This window comes from Patagioenas fasciata, unplaced genomic scaffold, assembly GCF_037038585.1.
Source record: "Patagioenas fasciata isolate bPatFas1 unplaced genomic scaffold, bPatFas1.hap1 Unplaced_7, whole genome shotgun sequence".
NCBI lineage: Eukaryota > Metazoa > Chordata > Aves > Columbiformes > Columbidae > Patagioenas > Patagioenas fasciata.
The window spans coordinates 1,548,465-1,556,615 of record NW_027288789.1 but is presented as its reverse complement, the minus strand read 5'-3'; the positions used below and the strand labels follow the sequence as shown (position 1 = coordinate 1,556,615).

Below are 8,151 nucleotides of genomic sequence, written 5' to 3'. Positions count from 1 at the left end.
GGAGTTGGGGAAGCAGCAGGAGCCAACCCAGGCCGAGCTGGAGCAGTTTGTGGCCGAGTATGTGAATAAGTTGGTGATGGAGACAGCTGAGCAGCTGCAGGCAGATGTGAGGCCCGGGGGCAGTGCTCCCAGCCCCTGCTGGCTCGGGGGGAGTCCTGGCAGTGTCCCGGCCACATTCCCTGGCCGGATGGGGCCGTGGAGCCTCCACGGCACCTGGGCTTGTGGGCGGCATCCAATGCGGCTCAGAGCTGATTCCTCCTCCCCTACCAGCAGCTGGAGGAGCCGAGGGCGATGGCGCAGAGCGGGGGACACGAGCACGCAGGGTGCCCCGGCTGCAACTGGGACACCAGGGCGCTGCTGGGGAAGCTCCTCCAGTACTGCGAGAAGCTCGAGGAGCAGCTGGAATCCCTGGCCCAGAAGGCGGGCAGCAAGGTGGAGAGTTACCCGAAGTGGAGGAAACAGGTAAGGAGACACGGTGTAGGGGGCTTGAGCTGCCAGGACTCCCCAGGCATTTCTGCTTTGCTGTAACGTGGGGGAACCCCTCGCTGCCCCCCTAATTGGCTTGTGGGAGTCAGCAGCATGGAAGGGAATTAAAGCCTTGGAGCAAATGTCCTGCTTGCACTGAGAGCCCGCAGCCACCAGCCAAAATACCCTGGGTCTGTCCCCGCGGGGCAGCCACCCCCTGGCTCAGCACCGCCTTGTCCTCTTAGTCCCTGCAGCAGGACGAGCAGCTCAAGTGCCTCCAGGCCAGCATCATGCAGCTCGAAAAGGACTATGAGAAGTTCAGCTCGGCCCTTGCAAACCTCCAGCAGGATGGCCAGCAGGAGCAGAAGGACATCAAGGTGGGTGGCTGTAACCCGCAGGCAGAGCCCAGGCTGGGACCCCAAGGGATCTGTCCGCCTGCCACCCTGCTCGCAGCCCTGCACAGCTTCCCGATTCCTTTCCTGGAGGTTTCTGATGGGGTGGGGAGGGGAGGCAGGGGGTGCTCGGCTGGCCGGGGGGCAGCTCCGACCCTGCCGTGGCGTCACGGGCTGCTGTCTGCCTTGGGAGGCTCTGTCCCAGTCCCTGGAGAGGCTCAAGAAGCAGAAAGCAGACAAGGAGCAGCTGCTGGTGCTGGGAATCGATGAGGTAGGGGCTCGAGGGGCCCTGGTGCCAGCCAAGGGTGTCCCGGGCAGGGTGACAAACGCCCCTTGTCCCTTGGGTGCCGGCTGGCAGAACCAGCCGGGGGAGGGAGGATTTCCAGCCCGGCTGCGGGTCCCTTGCCAGGTCCCTCTGTGACCCCGAGTGCCTTTGGCTGGTGGGAGCAACCCCACGGGGGTGATGGGGTGAACAGGGCCACGTAGCCACTTCTCCCTCTCACGTTGTCCCTGGATCCTGTCCCCACCGCTCTCCCGCCTTTCCCCGTTGCTAGAAAGCAGACAAAGCCGCCCTGGCTGACAAAGTCAGTCGCAGCCAGTTTGAGGCGTGCGAGGAGCGGCTGAACAAGGCGGTGGAGGAGGTGACGATGCCGGGTGACGGGCCAGGAGGAGGGCTGGCACCAGTTCCAGAAAGAGCTGCAGAGACAGATGGACTGCAAGGTGAGGGCTCGTCCCCTCTACGCAGAACTGGCACCTTGGGGGCCTGGCAGCCTGAGGCAGCATCCTTGCGAGGGTGCCCCCTCCCGGCTGTCCCCCTGGGGACCGCCATGTCCCATCCTGGGGTAGATGGCTGAGGGTGTCACCCGTCTACAGCTGGACCGCTGGGAGCTGGGGGCGTTCCGGGAGCAGCAGGAGGAGCGGTGGAAGAGCCTCAGCGGGCAGCTCCAGAAGGCGCTGCAGCCAGAGCGTGACGATGCCGCTGGGATTAGGAAGTGAGTGCGATGAGGACCGCGGTGCCTTTGGCAGTGCCGGCCCTGTTCCTGCTGGCTGTCCCAGCTCGTGCCGCTGTGGTACCCTGGCGTGGGAGCCGTGTGGGCAGCGCCCCTGGGGATGCTGAGCAAGTGGCTGTGCCTTGTGCTCCTGCCAGCTGCAGCTTCCCAGTGATGGAGGGGGCACAATGAGGGGGCACGTGTGGGAGGAGCCCTCCCGAACCAATCTTGAGGGGTGGGTGCAGAGGCTTTTTGTGGCAGAGGACGGTGTGCAGGTGGGGCTGTGCCCCCCAGGAGCTCCCCAGCCCTTTTCTCCTCTCTCCAGGCAGCTGCTGCCTGGTTTCCATTGCCTGTCCTGCGACCGGCCCCTCCACACGCTGGCGCCTGGACCGTAACTGCCCCCTGACCCCTCCCTGGCGTCGAGTGACACATGGGGTGCCACCTGCCGGGCACTGAGCACCCCGTGTCCTGTCCCACAGGGAGCGGACGGGCGAGTGCAGGTACCCCACTGTTCCGCAGAGCTGCGGGGGCCCACACACCCTCATGCCCCCGCGCTTCCAGCCCCAACCGCCCAGCACCCCACGGCCGTCCCCATCCGGCGCCCGCAGCCCCAACAAGGTAGGGATGACGGAGGTGGGGAGGGGGATGCTGAGCCTGCGGGGGGATCCATCCGTGCCTCAGTTTCCCCAGGGAGAGCTGGCTGGGGGAGGGTTGCTGGGGGATGCGAAGTGGGGCCCCGTGTTTGGGTCACACGCTCTCCCCTTCCCAGAAGGACACGATGCAGCTGTCGGGCCAAGACGGCACTGATGGGAACCGGCAGGACGAGCAGCTCTCCATGATGGGGGCCTCTCAGCTGCCGACAACGCCAAGGGCCACCCCAGACACCACGACCTCGAGGAGCCGGCCAGGTATGGCCCTGTCAGGGGACCGGGGGGCAGAGGACACCCTGCTGTCTGGGGGGACGGGTCTGTGCCCGCAGCTGGGCAGGGCGGGACGGGGGTCTGGGGTCTGGGCTGGGATGTGGGAGCAGCACGGACTGCTGGGGCAGCCGCTCCTCGTGGTGGAGCTGGAGGGAGCTGGGGGGACATGGGGGATGGTGCTGGCAGTGTGGGACAACAGCCTGCGTGCTTCAGGGTGGGGGCAGCGACTGCAATAAATGGCTATGGGCAACCAAGTGCCGGTGTGCTCTGAGTGGGGGTCCCTGGGGCAGGATGGCAGAAAGCCCCGCTGTGTTTGCTTTTCAGGAGAAAAATTAGTGCTAAAAAGGCACTTTGGGGGTGCCCAGGTGGATCCGGTGTTATCCAGGGCCCCCCAGAGGGAGCACTGGCAGCAAACTGGTGGGCACCAGGGCAGAGCCAGCAAAGGCCCATCCTGCACCCCGGGTGGGGCTGAGGCGTCCATGGGCTTCAGAAACACCCGCTGGGACTAACTGGGGGCACGGGGTGAGGGGGTAACCAGGGGGCTGTGCAAGAAGCCGGGCTGACGGTCGGCAGCCAGAGGAGGGGAGTGCTTTGCTCTGGGTCGGGGGACCCAGAACTGGGGGCACGCAGCAGCTCCGCGCCCCGCCCCGGGGTGCCCACAGCCCCATGTCGCAGCACTTTGCAGCCGCAGGAAAGCGCCCGGCACTTCCGGTTGATGGGCGCTCTGGTCACGCCCACAGCCCTCGGCTGACAGACGGGGCCCTCGTTTAATGAAACGCCTGGGAGCAGAGAAGCTTCTGGAGCACTGACCGTATACGGGCCCAGCTCAGATTCCCTTGGGCTTGACAAGGAGGCTGTGGGACCTTCCGGCGGTTTCGGTGCGGGGCTGTGGGCGGAGCGTTGTCCTCAGACTGCGGACCCTGCGGGAGCTCCCCGGGCAGAGCCCCCCCTGCCCCGCCGGCCGGTGGTTGTGTCTGCTGGGGACCCTGCGGAGCCACCAGCTTTCGTGAGTGGGGATGTGCCTTTGGAATTGTCATTCAAAAGGTAGATGAGCACAGCTCGGCTTCAGCCAGGACGCCTCTGTGCCTTTAGTTTTTGTTTTTCCCTCACCTTCCCTTTCGTGCGGAGCGGCCCGGGATGGGGGGGTGTGGGTGTGTGTGCTGAGGGAACACCTCGTACCCAGCAGCCTGCTCCGTGCCGCTGCTCCTTGTCCCTGCATTTATATACGATACACAAATGAAAAGCAAACGGGGGGGGGTGCGTGGGAGCAGGAGTGGCTGGGGGCTCCCGGGCCGGGCCTGACGCCTGCAGCGCCTCACGCTTTCCCGCTCCCGTCGCGCCGCCATCTTCGGTGTGGGCAGTGAAGCCGCCGCACTGAGGCTGTGCCTCGTGCCACCGGGTAGGAGGGGAGCTGGTCGCTCTGGGAGCCGCTCTTGGGAAGCGGGCGGCACACCCCGCCGAGGAGGGGGAGTTAACGTCCTTCGAGTCCTCCTCCTCGGGTACCGGCGCCGTTCGGGCGGTGGCTGATGAGGTGTCTGTGGCGGGGCGGGGAGAGCGCGGCCGCTGTGCCCTCACTAGAGATGGCGGCGGGGCGGTCTCTCGCGCGGACAGGACGGCGGCCGCGGGGAGCGGCGCTGCAGCCCCTGGCGGAGCTCGCGTGGCTGGGTGAGGGGACGGGACCCCCCTCCAGCCTCGCTGCCTGCCAGGGATCCCCCTTCCCCTTTTCCAAACCTCCCGTTCCCCCTCAGCTCAACCCCTCCTTTCCCAGCCAGAGGGAACCCATTCTCTGCCTGGCCACCCCCATCTTGGGGTCACTTGTTCCCTGGTTCCTGAGGTTCTGCCGGGTGGGCGTGGGGCGGGTTTGGGTCGGGCTGAGCCGAGGCCCGGCTCCCGGGGGGATGCTCTGCAGGGAACACCCCCCGCCCCAGGAGCGCTGCTGCTCCGGTTTATTTTCATATTTCCCGCCCCTAGCACTGCGCCCCAGCAGTAAACCAGCAGACTGCAGGTACCGAAGGGATCTCCTTCTCCTCCCCACCCCTTAAGGGGCGGTGATCACTGCAGGAGTAAGAAAAGGATGCTGCAGGAGTAAGAAAAGGATGCTGCAGGAGCTGGGGTTGCCTTCTACATCTGTTGTTTCTTGCTTCAGAGCTGTGCCGGGGCTGCAGGACTCTCTGGCCGTGATGGTGAGCGGAAACAACTTTACAATCTGTCAAGTCATAAAACTTCCCAACTCACAAGGTTATAAAGCAGGTATGTTCATTTCGACGTCGGGCGCAAGGGGGATCGTTCCACCGTTCATGCGCAACTTCTAACAATATGAGGTGTGTTTAAATACAGTAAGGTGTTACGTATTCATAATGACCCCAGGAACGCCTCTACATATTCATAACCTTTCCCACTTCTTATTAAAATGAGTCCCAGGTGATCATTTCCATAGTCGCCTCCTTGACCCCTCCCTGTTGCACCTGCGCAGTGCCATCTGGTGGTCTTGAGGAGGGGTCTTTGGATGAAGGCTCCTTCAGCCTCGTCACAGTGAACTCTTTACCTTTGGCTCATTATGTGGAATTGACTGGAACCCAAGCTGCCAAGTCGATTGAAATCAGACTGGTTCCGCCCTTTTGCTGTAAATCTTAGTTATCTCGTCTTCTCAAGTTTACATCTAGGTGCTGTAAAACCTCTTACCTTGGCATTCGACGAGGTTCTGTTTTTTCTTAACATAATGGGTTAGTTAGTTAGTTAGTTCCCTCTATCAGTTTCCCCCTTTTCGGGAAGGTTAGTAAATTCTTGTACTAACATGATGATTCCCTATTTAACCTTTTCTCGGACCACAAGTAAGAAGGCTGCTTCGACAGGAGAAGACTTATCTTTCTCCCTCGAAGAACAAACAAATTCTCATGTTGAACAAAACATTCGTGTTGCTCTTCTGGGGCAGCTGATGACCGGGTGGCTGGTGCCCCGGCAGCAATGGCATCTGTTGGGCTGCAGCGGGAGCTCGCGCTCTTTGGCGTGGTGACCCCGCTCACTGCAGTTCCTAGCACTTTCCTTTTGGGTTTCTTCTTCCCAGTGCGATGGCCAGGTCCAGTTTGGTGTTATTTTTTAAAATCATTAGTTTATACCCCGTTCCTTTTGCTGCCATTTCAGGATCTATAGGCGTGCCTGAGATTTGCATGGCTTGGACTACTGAATGTATTAACCGAACAAAGCACGGGGTCATACGTGGCACAAACAGTAAACCCAGATATGCACGTACTATCATGAAGCCTATTTTCTTCCACCAGGCTCCCCCAGATAAGTTACCCCACCAATGGCTACTAAGTATAGAATTCCATTTCTGTATTGGTACATGTGCAACGCGTTTTATCTCCTCTGCTATTGTCATTATGGCTTCCCCATTGCCATCTCTTTCCAAACAACACTCCGAAGTATTCAGTTTCCCACAGACGCCCCCCTCTCTTCAGCTAAAAGACAATCTCAAGCTACCTGATTTTGGTACACTGCAGCTCTGGTCTGAGACAATTGTCTCGCTATGAGATTCAGTGCCTCAGCCGTCTGGTTGCTTATTATTTCAACCACTGCTTGCAACCGAATAATTTGGTTTAGCATATATATAGGGGCATGCCATCCCCAGTTTCCATCTTGGGCCCATGTGGCTGGATCATAGTATTCAGATATTCTTTGTGCAGGCCATTCACCATCTTTCCAAGTTTGCATTACTCCTATGGGGCATTTATTAAACTCCTCTCTGTTTCAAGTTTTGTCTTGCACTCCCCCTCCATCTGAATAGGCCCTCCTACCAACTTGTGTAAAACAGATCCTCTGTTCTCCTCTAGGGCAGGAGGCAGAGCCTACACCGAGTCCACCTTTCTCTAGGTTAGTTGCTACCCATAATTTCTGCCCTTGGATTTCACACTTCTCCAATTTTGTTCTATCGTAACATCCAGAATTAATACGAGTGTGATAATTTAGAACATACTGGGTTAGTCTTCCTATTCTCACACGCTCGTAGCACTTGGTACAGGGATTAGCCAGGCTAAGTTGGGAACAATAAGTCACCGCTCCTGGCAAGAGGATCAGGTCCAGGTTTCCACGCTCTCTGGCCGAGCAGGTTGCAGCCAGCAGCCGAGTTCGTCGTCTTCTCGGCAGCGAGGGCCGTGTCCCCGCCTTTCCTGTTTTTGTTGTTAGTGTGGCGATTATCGTTTCCCAACTCTTAGCCTTCACTTCCTAGGAACAACAGGAGCAACACGGAATTTGATTTCTCTGTCTGCACTCTATTCTTTTCATCACTGGCGGACTCTCTAAATTCCCATTCACCCCTTCAGTAAATACCTCCCACCATTCTTGGCTATTTTTTTTCTATTCTTCCAGTGGCAACTAGAATCCTCAACCGAGCTCTGGTTTCCTGATCTTCTATTCTTAGACATTCATTACACAATCCTGTTGGTAAGTTCCCTTTGTGGATATGCTTATACCACAGTCTATTTACAACCCCGAGTCAACTTCAATTTCAGTTCGCCCGGTTCTTGAGATACTTTCAAGGTTCTTTCTTCCGTCAGGGGTCCTTTAGCTTGAGAGACGTGTGTCCATCTTTTCTCTGCCCTCCAAACAGCTGGTTCTGTAGTTAACAAAACAAGAAAAAGGCCCCTCCCATCATGGGGTTGAAGTTTCTTCTTTCCAGGTTTTCATTAGTGTTGCCCCCATATCTACCAAAAATTCTACTTGTTTGTTCTTTTGGGTTTCTTCTTCCCAAAGCGGGAAGCACCACCCAGGCTGGTCCCCCAGAAGGACCAAAAGGTGATTGTGAAAAACAGAGTTTTCCAGGTTGCACCCGGGTTACCCTCTGTGGTGTTTCGCAGGCTTTCTTCACTCTAGAATGGCGAATCCAGGCATTCTGTTCTCTAATATTGGTAGCAGGCAGGGGGTCTTGAAATGGACCTTCCTATTATGGTTTCAAAGTTCTCTGCAAAAGACTTCACATACTCGTCAGTAAAATGTGGCCCTCAATCAGAGGATCTAACAGCTGGGACTCCAAGCCTTGGTATTATTTTGTGTATCAATGTTCTAGTCACCTCCTAAGCTTTTCCTGTCCTGGTAGGGAACGCTTCTGGCCAACCTGAAAAAACATCAGTTAATACCAACAAATATTGGTACCCCCCTTTTCCTGGGAGTTCTGAACAATCAGTTTGCCATTGTGGTCCAGGCCCATTCCCTTTCCCCATTTGACCCATTTCTAGCTTGGGCGTATTTTTGGGATTAGTCTGGAGGCAAAGATCACACCGCTGTCACCTCTTCCACAGTGACAGACAAATCTCTAACTCCTGTTTCCCTAATCAAATGTTTGCGTAGTGGTTCTAGTCCCCAAGGCCCCTTCTTCTGTTCTTCCCTTCC

At 58.0% G+C, this 8,151-nt stretch overlaps 1 long non-coding RNA gene across 1 annotated transcript; it reads left to right on the top strand.

The window, feature by feature from the left end:
* Positions 1 to 1,755: 1,755 nt before the first annotated feature.
* LOC139826904 (uncharacterized) lies at positions 1,756 to 2,363 on the top strand. Its single transcript, XR_011737014.1, has 3 exons — positions 1,756 to 1,849; positions 2,172 to 2,237; positions 2,326 to 2,363. It is a non-coding gene; the product is annotated as an uncharacterized lncRNA (long non-coding RNA).
* Positions 2,364 to 8,151: the final 5,788 nt, after the last annotated feature.